This window comes from Mirounga angustirostris, unplaced genomic scaffold (genome assembly GCF_029215605.1).
Source record: "Mirounga angustirostris isolate CCGP_5_RB_7025 unplaced genomic scaffold, mMirAng1.0.hap1 SCAF_2, whole genome shotgun sequence".
Classification (NCBI taxonomy): Eukaryota; Metazoa; Chordata; class Mammalia; order Carnivora; family Phocidae; genus Mirounga; species Mirounga angustirostris.
In genome coordinates this window covers 16752684-16768646 of record NW_026991710.1, presented here as the reverse complement: position 1 = coordinate 16768646, position 15963 = coordinate 16752684, and the positions used below count along the sequence as shown (strand labels likewise).

Here is a 15963-nt window from a genome sequence, read left to right as displayed (position 1 = left end):
TAGGGTCAGAGGACGAAGCAGACTCCCTGCCAAGGAGGGAGCCCGATGTGGGACTCGATCCAGGGACTCCAGGATCATGACCTGAGCCGAAGGCAGTCGCTTAACCAACTGAGCCACCCAGGCGCCCCCCAGGAATGTATTCTTAATAATCTGTAATTACATGTGAAAATGATAGCCAAACAATAGCTATTTCTGAATATTCCCCATGTACAAGTCATTCTCTAGATGTTGAATGCTTAGTTAGCTGGACCTGCTATAACAAAATACCATAGACTGTGTGGCTTAAATAACAGATACTTATTTCTCACAGTTCTAGAGGCCAGAAAGTCTGAGATCAGGTGCCAGCATAGTTGGGGTCTGGTGAGAGGTCTCTTCCTGCCTCCAGATAACTGCCTTCTTGCTGGGTCCTCACATGGCAGGGATGGGTGCAGGGAGAAACAGAGTTCTGATCTCTTCTTGTAAGGGAACTAATCCTATCATGAGGACCTCATCCTCATAACCTCATCTAAATCTAATTATTTCCCAAATGCTCCACATCCTAATATCCTCACTTTGAGGGCTAGTGCTTTAAACAGGAATTTGGGGGAGATATGAACATTTAGTCCATAATACTATGTCAGTAGAAAAAGTCTTCTGAGGGTTTCAGCTCTCTCAACAGTTTACAATTGCCCTCTTAGTGAATTGATGTGTATAGATGTACATTTATGGTGAACTCTGTAAGGGCAGAAAGAGTAATATTCCCTGATATCATCTTCAGTGCAAAGCACATTAGTACAGAGAATGGAATAGGTATTTGTAGGGTAAATGAATGAATAATGAAGAGAGATGAGAGAGACACATAGACATAAAAAAAAAACCCAGCAAAATCAAAAAGAATATCTTGTAGGCAAATATATCACACTTTGTCATAAATATGGTAGAGACATTATATCTAAAGGTCCTAGAAGGAAAAGGTGTCATCATGGAGGGATAACTTGGGCTTGGTAAAGAGGGAGGATAGTGAAGAACAGGAATTACTAACTGAGGAAATTTTATAAGAATAAGCCATAAATAGGATATTCCAGGGTGTTTGCTGGCGATACTGAAGAGTCCAAATTTACTACAAAGATGGTGGGAGAAAACTGAGGGATTAAGCCATACCTGCGAAGTTCGCAAACGTGGGCCCCCTAGATTCCACATTAGCTGATGTTTGTTTTATCTTGGTTCTGTACTCTTTTAAATGTTTTTAATTAGTTGTCAATACATACATACATCTTGGAAGATTTCACATAAAAATCTAAATTCTCAGCTTTTCATAAAAATTCTGTCATTTAACATTACTCTCATATCCAATCAGTGAGATCAGTGGGAATGAAGAAACAGCTGCCAAGACTGCCCTCCTGTTGTTTGCCATTGACCCCACAGAATATTTTCACTCATTTATGTTTATCTGTCTGGCTCCTTACAGTTTTGATAGGTCTAATGAGGATGTGGTTCGAGATCAGATCTCTCTCTCTCTCTCTCTCTCTCTCACTCACATACACACACACACATGCACACACAGGCACGTGGTGGAATCATCTTGAGCTTTAACTCTTCTGGCCCTAGACATTTACAGCTGTTCTGGCAACTCACAAGTGGCAGTATGTAAGTGACAGTAAGGCAGCTCTGTAAGTGACACTAATTCAAGTCAACAGAGGCCCCCATTAAGCCTGAAAGAGACAGAGGAGGTACAGGAAGTATAGAAAGTTAGGTTAGGCTTTATATTCAATGCTGAAATTCTGCCAAGGGAGAGGGAGTTATTCAATAAAGAATGATTTACAAAAGGAGGGATTCAATGGTCTCTCTTTTGGTGACCAAATTACCTTCAAGAAAATTTTCTGCACATTTCCTAAAAATCTTAAATGCTCCTACTTCACAGCATTTAAAAACCATATGTTCTCAGTGGTCTGGAATATAGAACTTCCCAAACTCAGTTGGGCAGGCGCTCCTTTTGAGCATTTGTCAAAGTCATAGACCCTAATCCTAGGAAAATGAATACACAATTTTGCATACAATTTCAGAAGGTTCAGGGGATTCTTGGGAAGAGCCTTCATTGACATTTTGGTTATATGTACAAATTCTAAATTAAAGGCATTTTGTTCAAGGATATTATCAAAAGATGAATTAAAGGTTAAATGATTGAAAATTGGAACTCTCAGCAAAGGGCATGAGTAAGACTCCCATTTCTTTTTTTTTTTTTAAAGATTTTATTTATTTATTTGAGAGAGAATGAGATAGAGAGAGAGCATGAGAGGGGGGAGGGTCAGAGGGAGAAGCAGACTCCCTGCTGAGCAGGGAGCCCGATGCGGGACTCGATCCCAGGACCCTGGGATCATGACCTGAGCCGAAGGCAGTCACTTAACCAACTGAGCCACCCAGGCGCCCAAGACTCCCACTTCTAAACACTTGGAAAACTGTGAGATTATCTCAAATGTAAGGATCATGGATGAAAGGAGACAATTTGATATACTAGGAGGGAAATGGGGAAAATAGGAGATAGTTGGGATAGGAGATACTGGGGAAATAGAATCTGATTGATGACCCCTCTATTTTCAAATTCTGATGTATTGAAGGTTTAGCCATATTATGGACTATCTAAGACCTTCTGATAGCCCAGCAATGACACGCTGACAATATAAAAAGTTCCCATTTCTGGGCACCTGGGTGGCTTAGTTGGTTAAGCGACTGCCTTCGGCTCAGGTCATGATCCTAGAGTCCCTGGATTGAGTCCCGCATCAGGCTCCCTGCTCGGCAGGGAGTCTGCTTCGTCCTCTGACCCTATCCCCTCTCATGTGTTCTCTCTCTCTCATTCTCTCTCTCTCAAATAAATAAATAAAATCTTTAAAAAAAAAAAGTTCCCATTTCTTTCCAAAGTCAGCCTTCCCTGTAGAATAAACTAATTTTCTGTTTGGAACTTGCCTCTCTCTTGTGACCTGCATCTTACTACATGTTGTAAAATAGTGATGGTGTACTTTTGCAAACTCCTTCCCCTTGATATTAAACTGGAAGAGTTTTGGAGCCAAACTGGTCTTAATCTTCCATGTATCTTCTCCAAAATACTCATACTCTCAAGTTTTAGTAGAAGCTCAATATTTTATTTAGTAAGTTAAAGATTGTAATTAAAGTTATGTTTTAGGATCAAAAAATTTCAAAACTCAAGGGACAAGCTGCTTTGTTTTCACTTTAATTCTGAAAATGGTCAAACATTTTCCATTATGTGTAAAATAGAAGAGGAGGAACTAGGTAATATTTGGACAACATCTATAGCTGTAGTTAATGATTCAAAGAAATTAGTTCTTTTTTCTACAATCACCTAGTGACAAGAACACGATAGCATGTAATTAAGGGAAACATAATTGTCACTTTTAGTTTAAAAAAACTGTCAATAATGAAAGCAAATGGACTTCAAAGTTCAAGAAACTGAAAGATACAACAGATATCATAGCAGAAAAGAATTTTTCCTGTTTACTCCTAGACTTGTCATTTATGTCACTCATCTAGCAGAATTTGAACATACTCTCCTTAAGACATGAAAAGACTTACAAAGATCTATCTTAGAAAAGGACATAGGTGTGAAAAATAAGTGAAAGAAAAATGACACTTTTTGATTTCGGTGTTCAAAGCAGCAAGGCCCAAGTGTTGTGCCCTACAGAGGAACAAACGTGAATAAAATGTGCATTCTGCTCCTGGAGGAGCTTCCAGTTTGGCAGATGAGCTAACGCATGGAAATAATTGCAATTCAGAGGGGAAAATACAGAATTCCTTGATGCATGCTATGGCACCTTAGGAGAAGAGCAGAGCTGTTCTAGAAAGGAACCTCTGGAGCCATGTTTTGAAATGGCTGGCATTTGAGCAGGTCTCAGAGAATGAATTGAATTTGGATATAGCTCTCTTCAATGGGGTGCTAAATATGAACTAAATTACTGCAAACAGAAGAGGCCAGTAAATGAAAATCACCCAGTGACATTCTTCTTTACTGAATGCATGTTTCTGATCTCCAACTGCTCAGTTTACCAACTAGCTTTTCCTAATTAGAAAGTTTTAAGATAAATATGGTATTTTTGAACCTGAGTGATTAACCACAGGAAAATACCTGTTATTGCCGTGATCACAGTACCACCAGGATCCAATCATTTTGTATTGCCAGTATAATTATATTATGATTGCACTGTAGCATCCAATGGCCTGAAAGTTAAAAAGAAAAGATTTAGGAACAATTCCTAAATATTTATTTTCAGCTTTGTACGGCATTGCCAATTTTATTTTCACTTATTCACTTTTATGCATAAACACTAGCATTTGCTGGGTACCTCAGCTGGGTAACTTCAGACTCAGGGATAAATCATATAGGTTGCCTTAATGGTTTTACCGCTAATAGGAACAGAAATGCTCTTCAACACATGAATATATTAAAGTAGCCTCTGATGCCTCTGGTTGCTGGATACGTGGGTTTGTTGAGATGAGCCATGAGATGAATGGAATTCAGTTATAAAGCGTGTCCACAAGTAAATTTACCTAAAAATAGCTTATGTGAATGATTGGCTTTTAAAATTATTAATACATGGGAATGGGTTAAAAGCAATCTTTCTAACAGTGTTACTTTTATTCACTTGGGTTTCACATTGTTTCCTTGGGTGGAAGATAAGAAGTGGGGAATGACAGAGGCCCTTAAAAGGTGCACGGTAATGTGGCACAGGATGAAAACACTTGAGATGCAGATCACAGCAAGTAAAACATAAATATGTATGTTTTTATGTAATCAGGTGTCCTGAGTGCTGTGAGCGATGCACATACACAGAGCCTTCAGGGTATAGAAAAGAAGACAGTCCTCAAACTCATCACACAGACAAAAGGATTTCACAGAAAAGAAACATCTATACGATAACATGAAAAAACTAACATCTTTTTAAAACATTGAGCCCGAGGTCCTGAGAGGTAATGCATGCATTAGAGCCACGTCTGTAGGTTTGGAGGTTGAAGAGCAAGAGTGAGTCACCCGTGAACAATTAGTGTAATTACCTGTTGTGACATAACCAACCATTCCAAACCACAGTGACTTAAAAGAGCAATGATCATTACCACATATTATTTTGTGGGTCAGGGATTCAGACGGGGATGATGTGTTTCTGCTCCACAGTGTCTGTGACTTCAGCTGAGATAACCATAAGATGCTGAAAGAGCTGGGGGCTATTAGGACACCTCTATCTCTTTCTCCATGCCGTCTTCCCAAATGACTACCTTGTGCTTCCTCATGGTATGGCCATCTCAGCATTGTCAGACCCGCTTCATGGGGGTTTAGGGCTCCTATAAGAACAAAGTGGAAACTGCCAGCTCTCTTAAAAGTTAGCCCTTCAGCTGGCCATAGTGTTACTTCCACCATAATGTACTGGTCAAAGTTATCATAGGCCGGCCAAGATTCAAGGGGAGGGACACAGACCCTACTTTTCAGTGAAAGAAGTATCAAAGAATGTGTAGCTCTCTGTAATCAATCACAAATGTTCTTTCATTTAACATCTGTTTATCAAGTGTTCACTGTGTACCGGCCACTGTTCTGCTTGATCTTGTTACTATGACAATAAAAGAAAATCTATAACCATAGGAAAAATTTTCTAGTGAAAGGGAGCGAGAGGAGGAACAGAAATAAATATGAACTCTATTGTAAGGTGTGATGGTGATAATGATGGTGTTCACCAAATATACATAAGCCACTCTACATGTCCCAGCCCTGACTGCTGTTAGTTTAGGACCACGTGACTAGTCTGGTCAGTGCACCGTGAGCAAAAGTGATGTGGGTCACTTTCAGGCCAAGCCGGTTAAGTTCCAACATGCCTCTCCCATCCCTTCTTATTCTTTTGTCTTCAGTGTTTCCATAGGCCAGATCGTAGAGCACAGAGATGGAGGAGGGCCATCTGACCTACATCAAACTGTTATGGAAGCAGGGAAAAACCCTGTTGGCTAACCCAATGAAATGTGGCATTTGTTCATTACCATAGAATGAGGTAGAATTACTTACACTGACTAATGTATGCAATTAGTGCTATGAATAAAAATACCTCAGGGTGAAGGAATTCAGAATAACTGTGGAGGCAAGAACACAGTTGCAGCCAGGGTGGTCAAGGCAAGAATTAAGAAATGTTGTTATAAGAAGGTACTAGAACTTTCAAATCCAGTTTTAGACTTCTTCTACCATACCATACTGCCTCCTGCATATATTGGAGGGTTGCAGATGTTCTTGATAGTTGAATACACATGATATTAACATGAGCTTAAAAAAAATGGTCTGTTAAGCTTTAAAGGGGAATGAGGAAAATGAGGTTGGAATTAACTAATGGAGAAAGATCTCACAGGCCAGACTGTGGAGGCCAGATTATTTTAGCAAATAAAGTTGGAAGATACTCTATGCCCTTTGAAATGGCCTTACAACAACATTTGGCAGTTATTTTGGCATGTGGAGTCAGTGTGGTTTGGCAAATGGCTAAAATGAAAGTAGGCAGCACTATGAGACTTTTCTTAAACACTGTTTTCTTAGATAGCTATTTCTCCAGCGCTGCGGTGATGATGGATATGTTTGGAGCCAGAGAAAACAAGGCTCTCCTGCTTACTATCTCTGTGACAGGAGGCTCACCACTAACTTCTCTGAGACTCAATTTCCTCATGTGTCAAAAAGGAACAATGATGCCCCCCCAGTTGAGTTATCGTCAGAAGTATCAATTATATGTGTACAAAATTCATCGGAATGCCCGTCAGAGGAGTTTTCAATAAAAATGGTAACTATCATTTTATTATTATTACGTTGTAGACATGACAGATGCTAATCATTGTACGATAGGCACTGTGGAGGATTCCAAGAATCCTTTGAATAGTCCTCATTCTTATGCTCAAAATCTTAAGACAATAAGAGAAAAAAAATCCTGAAAAGGTAAATTAATGTGCTGGCAAGAAAAACCTTAGAAAAAGAGATGCCAAAATACACTAAGACTGTGCCTTTTATGTTTTGTTCTTTAATGCTCACGCTCTTATAGTGGCAGAGTAGATATCATCTTAAAATAAGCCTCAGTAGGGGCGCCTGGGTGGCTCAGTTGGTTAAGCGACTGCCTTCGGCTCAGGTCATGATCCTGGAGTCCCAGGATCGAGTCCCGCATCGGGCTCCCTGCTCTGCAGGGAGTCTGCTCCTCCCTCTGACCCTCCCCCCTCTCATGTGCTCTCTGTCTTTCTCATTCTGTCTCAAATAAATAAATAAAATCTTAAAAAAAAAAAAAGCCTCAGTAAAATATATATATATAATTTATCTTTAATAAATTAGCCAGTAACTCTCTCCCTCAAAGATCTTCTCCTTTTTCAAACAGAATATTTCCTGACTTGTTTTAAAAGCCTAGATCCTATTTACCATTCTGAATTTGAAACTCAAAACAGAAATATCAAAGCGTAAAGAGCTAACATCTTCACAGGACAAAAATTAAGTAGAGAATGACAATCCATATTTTATACTATGTGTCAGTAAAATAGTACGGACTTGAGATTTGAATGGGTCAGCCCTTCTTTCTACCAGTGCAGGACTTTATTCCTTTGCTTTGCCAGGTCCATTCTGGATCATTTAAATATGCCAGTCACCTTCCATTTGTGATTCTACTCATTCTTGGACACAGACGGAACAGCAGTGTTTTCCTCCTAGAAATCATGATAATTCTGTGTTATGTTACTCTTTTCATTTGCATTGCACTCAAAATAGGGCAGTGGGAACGAATACTTTTCTGACTGCCTTTTGAATTTCAATCATCATAGGTAACCCCAATAAACACATTGAAAATTTGCTGTCATTGTGACAGCCCCATCAAACATCTTATCAACCATATCAAATTAAAATTTCCCATTCTTCTATATAAATCATTCACAGTCATTGAAAGAAAAAAAGCAATGTTGTACAGCACAAAACAAAAGCGATAGCTGTCTGAGTTTATCAAATTACTTGGGTAATCAATCACTCATTTATAGAGTATTTCATTAGTCATGCAATGATATGTCTGGCACATGGAAAGTGCTTAATGAACAGCAGATTTCTATTTGAAGGGTAAATTGTGTTTTTAATTTTTTATTCATATTTTTTCCTCTTCAGGTTTCTCTATTCATTTTTCCATGATCCCATTTCCCTAATAATTAAAATGTGGATTCGAGAGCTATGACTTCATGTCACCTGTATTATCGAAGTCCCAAATGTTTCATTCATCTAAACTTATATACAATTTATGCTCAGTGGAATTGAGGAGAGAGTAGCATAGAGAAACCAAAGGAATTGTCAGCAACTTTTGGCTCTGATTCTCCCTTTTTTTTTTTTTTAAAGATTTTTTTTTTATTTATTTATTTGAGAGAGAGAATGAGAGAGAGAGAGAACATGAGAGGGGGAAGGTCAGAGGGAGAAGCAGACTCCCTGCCGAGCAGAGAGCCCGATGCGGGACTCGATTCAGGGACTCCAGGATCATGACCTGAGCCGAAGGCAGTCGCTTAACCAACTGAGCCACCCAGGCGCCCTCTGATTCTCCCTTTAATTGCATGAGGTTTATTATACTTAGGAATCAGAGCTTCGGTCAATAGGTAAAAGGTTGTGAAAAATGAAAGAAAGGAAACATTTTGAGACAAAGCAGACCATGGAGATTAGAAGTCATTTTTGAAATGTTCTCAGGTTTTGCTACTCAAAGTGTGGTCATGCATGAACCAGCAGCATCAACATCATTTGCGAGCTTATTAGAAATACAGAATCTCAGGCTCCAATGCAAACCTACTTAATCCATCTGCATTTTATCAAGATCCTCAAGGCTTCACACAAAATTAAGGAAGCTAGAACCCAGCTGAGTAGCTTGCCAAGGGTTGTATGGCTGTAAGTGTTGAAAGCAGGATGCGAGTGTAAATCCTAATTGACCTTTGATCTTTCCCTACATCACCTTGGAAAAAAAAAAATTGTTGGTAATCTCTAACAGCAAAATTTCCATTCTCTGCTTTTGAAATTTAGATGATGATACTAGTGTGCCTGACTTAAACTTTTTATTTTATTTATTTATTTATTTATTTATTTATTTATTTAAGATTTTATTTATTTGAGAGAGAGAATGAGATAGAGAGCATGAGAGTGGGGAGGGTCAGAGGGAGAAGCAGGCTCCTCGCTGAGCAGGGAGCCCGATGCGGGACTCGATCCAGGGACTCCAGGATCATGACCTGAGCGGAAGGCAGTCGCTTAACCGACTGAGCCACCCAGGCGCCCGTGACTTAAACTTTTTAAAGATTTATTCCTTCCGGGTGTTAAAGTAATGCCTATTCAAATATTAACAATTTAAAGGGCTCCAAAAGTTATTTTTTTAATTACACAATTCCTTCTTTTTTTTTTTTTTTTAAAGATTTTATTCATTTATTTGACAGAGAGAGACACAGCGAGAGAGGGAACACAAGCAGGGGGAGTGGGAGAGGGAGAAGCAGGCTTCCCGCCGAGCAGGGAGCCCGATGCGGGGCTCGATCCCAGGATCCTGGGATCAAGACCCGAGCGGAAGGCAGACGCTTAACGACTGAGCCACCCAGGCGCCCCCTACACAATTCCTTCTATTCTTTCTTTATAAATAATCAATCCTCATTCTTTACAGATTCCATATGTACAAATTCATTTACTCACTAAAATTTGTCTGTAACCCCAAAATCAATATTCATAGCACATCAACACTCACGGTTGCTGTGGACATCCGTGGAGGGGCAAAATATCAGAGTTGCCTGATGACAATCCCTGTGTCATTCCCAGCGGAGTTCCCAGGGAGGTAACAAGGCGATTCTAAGCCTTCTTATTTCAGTTCTCATGCCTTTTCACCATCTATTTGGTGTCCTTTTCACCATCTATTTGGTTCCATGCTTTTCATACTTCTGTGCTTTTTCTTGGTAATTTCCCTCTCTAAGATGGTCCCCATGCATAGGGCTTAAGTGCTGTCTGGTCTTCCTGTGCTTAAGAAGGCTTCGAAGTGCCTTATGGAGAAAATAGGTGTACTAGATAAGCTTTGTAGGTGTGAGTTATAGTGTCATTGGCTGTAAATCCAATGTTAATGAATCAACAGTACAGTAGCACCCCTGCCCTTATTTGCAGTCTCACTTGCAGTGGTTTCAGTTACACAGTCAACATCCAGAAGCAGATGCTCCTCCTTCTGACCTATCATCAGAAAGCCATTTGAACCCAATGCAATATCACATGCCTGTGTCATTCCCCTCACTTTATCTCATCACAGGACATTTTATTATCTCACATCATCACAAGAAAGGTGAGTACAGTACAATAGATACTTAGAGAAACCACATTCACATGACTTTCATTACAGTATAACACTATAATTGTTCTATTTCATCATTATTTTTTATTGTTAATCTTTTTTTGTGCCTAATTTATAAATTAAACTTTATCGTAGGCATGTATGTATAGGAAAAAATATGGTATATATAGGGTTCGGTACTATTTGCAGTTTCAGGCATCCACTGGGGATCTTGGAATGTATCCCCTGTGGATAAGGGAGGACTACTGTATATATTAAATAGGGTAACTTTAAAAAGAAATACACAGACAAGGTTATATATTGATTTGTTGATGAAAATCTTGTGACCAGAGACTTGAAAGAACTTAATCCTATATATCTTCAAAAGCAGTGATTCAGTATTCACTAATTCAGTGTTTGTAATAACTTTACAGAACATAACCGCTGCAAATAATGAGAATTGACTATATATATTTTTTTATTATTGTTAGGAATATACAATGTCGTATTATCTTTCTGTGCCATTTTTACCTGAGCATCTACACATCTACTGTGTGTGTGTGTGTGTGTGTGTATACTTTCTATCTGTATACTTTCTATACCTCTCTACATTATATACTTTCTCTATATATATTATTTTTTGTTCACGAATCATATCTATCAAGAACATTTTCAGGCATTGATTTTCCTTAGGAAATGACAGTTTAGTTTGGTGATGTGGTGTATATATGATACTTAATTATGTAATACAGGCAATTAGGGTTCAGAACAGAAAAATGAATAATCCTATTAGGTTGCTTGATCACTGATGCCTGGAGTCCTCATAAAAGGCTCCCCAGTAGATCTAATTTAGATGATGATACTAGTGTGCCTGGCTTAGTAGAAGTGGAGTTTAAACCAGATGCTGATGAGGCAGTATAATTGTCTTAGTTAATTAGAAAGAGGTCACAAAACCTATACATGGGGAATAGCAAATGCTGGCAGGTTCTAGAGAAGTAGAGGGCACCTGAGGAGGGATAACAAGAATAGGATATTTGTTGATAAAAGAAACTAGGGGTAATGAGATGTAGACAAACATGGTGGGCATACAATTCTGGAGATCTTGGAAAAACCCACCAAGAGACAAAGATGCTGTGTAAGAGAGGAAAAAATAATTTTACCTATACTCTTCTGAGTTCTTAATTGAGACTCCTGTAATAAAAGATAGATTAACCAGAGGAAAACAAGCAGATGTCTATTAACATATATACCTCAGCAGGGAAAAATGAAGAGTGCAAAAAGTTAGCTTAGAACTCTGGCTTATACTGCATTTTTAGCAAAGAACAATACATTTGTGAAGAAATGACAGGATGGAGGAAAGCAGTTATAGGCTTCCATGGATGAAGATGAAGGCTAGTTAGTAAAGTGTGTTTTATAGATTTTTCTGGTTCAGTCTTCTGGCTGGGTGAGTCAAATGTCTCTGGTGATTAACTTTTATCCTTCCTGGTACAGAGGGGAGAAGGGACATCTTTGAAAATTTATGTCCTGCTTTTAGGCAAGTAGGAAAAGGCAGAGAGCTTTTCTTAAATCTGCTTCCTCTCAGTTGCCTTCAACTCAGAAAAAATCCTTATTTTAAGGTGGCATATTTGAGGGTGGCACATTATGCTATCCTTCACTTGCTTCTTTAAAGCTAAATCTAGAACTTATAGCTTGCAAAAAAAGAGGGATTTATGTGCCCCTATAGAACACATTATAGATTTCTTGTTCATAGAAAAGCATAAAGTAAAATAAGGTACTATTCCCAGAGTAAAAATAAAAGCAAAAATTATGTATCTCCTTTGCTGGAAAATGCGTAGGTCTGATAATGAATAATGAGGGTGTCTTATATTTGTATGTAACTTCAAAATCCCATGCCATTTGTATGATCTCATTCTCACCACAAACCTAGGAAGCATGCATTGCGATAATCATCCTAATGCTTTAAAGAGGAATCCTAGTTGGATAAAAGAGCAGGTAGTCTCAAATCTAATCCCTAGCTAGGTCATGATGACTCAGCAGCATTGGGAGATGGGGGAATACCCAGGACATGAGGAATCCAGAGACTCATGGAAGTGACTAGATAACAGAGAAAGGTGTGAACAAGAAGACAGAAGAAAAGTCCCAGAATGGGGACAGAATGGATTTGGAGGTAAGCATTAGCAGCTTCAGGGGTTGGAGCTCTTGCTAGAGGGGATGTAGGGGCAAGTCTACATTTCTTTTAAATGGGTAAAAGGATGAAAAGCAGGTGCAGCTTATTTAGGAGGTGATTATTGGTGAGAAAACTGAGGCAGTAAGATCATTTACTAGAGAATTCAAATAAGAATCCTACAACAATGATGTGAAGAAGGATTTTGGGGAGATAAGTGAGCTGAATGAATGGAAAGCTGGCCACTGCCCCTTCCAGGAGAAGCTATGGATTTCATGAGAGACTATTAGGATCACCCAGCTGTGGGTGGAGCCAGGCATGAAGTTTTCAGCAGATGTTTGAGGAGAGCATATCTGCCAGCACCCTGGAGAAGAATTTCTACTCCAGAATTATAAGACTGATAACTGATCAAGCCCCATTGTATTTCTAATCCATCCAATGGAAACTAATACGTGTTCTGGACAACATAGTACAGTAGTGAGATGAAATGGTTTTTGTGTCCAGTGGATTTGACTTTTGGCTATTTTCAGCAAGTTTCCCTTTCTGTGCCTCAGTTTCCTCCTATGCATATGAGGACTAAGTGGCATAATGTATGCAAAACACCTGGCACAATACTTGATACATAAGTTGTTATTTTTCATATCATTATTTATCTGAAAAAAATTAGCACAGTTTTTGGCACATGTCAGCCTTCCAAAAAACACTGGTTCTATTTTCCTCTACCACTCTGTCCAGAAAACAAGTACAAAGTGAAAGGTACCTCTAGAAAGCACTGCTTATCTCAGTGTCACAATCCATTTTTATTCTTTTAGTGGCATTAGTTAGCTAAGAACCTTCTTCCACATTATGTAAAACTGAGGCTGACAGAGACTGCCCTACTCTCATTGGCCAAGATAACTTTCTTTCCTAACAATTTGGTGCTTAGACACCCTCCAGCAACTGCTTGCTAAATCATCTCCACGATGTCACGGAATAGAAAAACTATACTGAATGTTCCTCCAAGTAGCCTAATAAAGCCTTTAAACACTGTGCAAGAGCTGAATCAATTTACCTGGACAGGAAATTCTCCACTGTTATGATGCATTGATGTCATTAGATCTCTGATTTCTCCTATTAAGGAAAATTCTCCCTCTCCCCTTTCTAGGGTCATAATGTTTATCACTTTATCTTCCCCCCCAAAAAAACAAAACTGTAGCATTACAATGTCCTAACCCTCCTTTTAGAATCATAGGGAAACATAGAATACCCTTAAGGCTTTTCCCATCTCACAGAAGTGGAAACTTGAGGCCTGGAGTAGCCCAAAGACATGTGCAAAGGAGGGAAGCAGGGAAAGCAAAGTGCTATCCACTGAGCATCTACCCTGACCCAGCTTTGTGCCGTGTGTTTGTGTGTGGGTCACTTAATCCAATAGTTACACCAGCTTCCCAAATGGGTAAGGCTTTTTTTTTTTAAATTTTATTTCATTATGTTATGTTAATCACCATACATTACATCATTAGTTTTTGATGTAATGTTCCATGATTCATTGTTTGCCCATAACACCCAGTGCTCCATGCAATCCGTACCCTCTTTAATACCCATCACCAGGCTAGCCCATCCCCCCAACCCCCTCCCCTCTAGAACCCTCAGTTTGTTTCTCAGAGTCCATAGCCTCTCATGGTTCGTCTCCCCCTCCGATTCCACCCCCCTTCATTTTTCCCTTCCTCATATCTTCTTCTTTTTTTTTTTTTTTAACATATAATGTATTATTTGTTTCAGGGGTACAGGTCTGTGATTCAACAGTCTTACACAATTCACAGCGCTCACCATAGCACATACCCTCCCCAATGTCCATCACCCAGCCACCCCATCCCTCCCACCTCCCCCCACTCCAGCAACCCTCAGTTTGTTTCCTGAGGTTAAGAATTCTTCATATCAGTGAGGTCATATGATACATGTCTTTCTCTTATTGACTTATTTCACTCAGCATAATACCCTCCAGTTTCAAGTTTGGAAATATTATTAACAATGCTCCTATGATCAGACTTATGTATCTTGATATAAATGTGCATACAATTTTCTTTCTTTTTTTTTTAATTTTAGTTTATTTTATTATGTGATGTTAATCACCATACACTACATCGTTAGTTTTGATGTAGTGTTCCATGATTCATTGTTTGCATATAACACCCAGTGCTCCATTCAGTACATGCCCTCTTTAATACCCATCACCAGGCTAGCCCATCCCCCCAACCCCCTCCCCTCTAGAACCCTCAGTTTGTTTCTCAGAGTCCATAGCCTCTCATGGTTCGTCTCCCCCTCCGATTCCACCCCCCTTCATTTTTCCCTTCCTCATATCTTCTTCTTTTTTTTTTTTTTTAACATATAATGTATTATTTGTTTCAGGGGTACAGGTCTGTGATTCAACAGTCTTACACAATTCACAGCGCTCACCATAGCACATACCCTCCCCAATGTCCATCACCCAGCCACCCCATCCCTCCCACCTCCCCCCACTCCAGCAACCCTCAGTTTGTTTCCTGAGGTTAAGAATTCTTCATATCAGTGAGGTCATATGATACATGTCCTTCTCTTATTGACTTATTTCACTCAGCATAATACCCTCCAGTTTCAAGTTTGGAAATATTATTAACAATGCTCCTATGATCAGACTTATGTATCTTGATATAAATGTGCATACAATTTTCTTTCTTTTTTTTTTAATTTTAGTTTATTTTATTATGTGATGTTAATCACCATACACTACATCGTTAGTTTTGATGTAGTGTTCCATGATTCATTGTTTGCATATAACACCCAGTGCTCCATTCAGTACATGCCCTCTTTAATACCCATCACCAGGCTAACCCATCCCCCACCCCCTCCCCTCTAGAACCCTCAGTTTGTTTCTCAGGGTCCATAGTCTCTCATGGTTCGTCTCCCCCTCCGATTTCCCCCCTTCATTCTTCCCTTCCTGCTATCTTCTTCTTTTTTTTTTTTTTTTAACACATAACGTATTATTGGTTTCAGAGGTATAGGTCGGGGATGGGTAAGGCTTTTATCTTACCTGACAGAGAAGGGCAAAGCAACAAGTAGCAGGGCTAACATCAGACCCAGCTCTCCTGATTCCCATTTCCTTTACTTCATGCTGATTTCATCATGGAAGCTGCTGGCTGCCAAATCTGCAATATGTTTCATTTAGATAAAATAATATTTGCCTCCAGACATTTATAGCATGCTGTCTGCTTGTATTCCCATGTTTTCTCCCAAGTGGTTTTTCTTCTAGTTACTGTGCAGATCAAAAAGCTTAGTTTTTGTCATCATTAAAAAAATCATTTCTAGCTTCCTTGCATTTACCTGGATGATTTCATATCTGGTTGCAGTTAAACTGTGGTCAGCAACAAATAGAACACAGGGAGTAAAATTTTATCTGTGTCTTTCCCAGATGTGGGATTTTGGAAATATGAACAGGAGCTTATTTGAAAATGCCCTTCTTCTGTCTTGCCTGCTTGCTCCATAATCCAA

At 39.2% G+C, this 15963-nt stretch overlaps 1 protein-coding gene across 2 annotated transcripts in view; it reads left to right on the top strand.

Moving 5' to 3' along the window:
- KCNIP4 (potassium voltage-gated channel interacting protein 4) overlaps window positions 1-15963 on the top strand; it is a 1124788-nt gene that overhangs the window by 828983 nt on the left and 279842 nt on the right. Inside the window, exon 1 of one of the 2 annotated variants that reach the window (XM_064584334.1) lies at window positions 12379-12462. The exons of the other annotated variant lie outside the window; for it this stretch is intronic. The gene's annotated coding sequence lies outside the window, so the exon portion shown is untranslated. Of the gene's footprint in view, window positions 1-12378; window positions 12463-15963 lie in introns of those variants that run through there. 2 annotated transcript variants of the gene reach the window in all.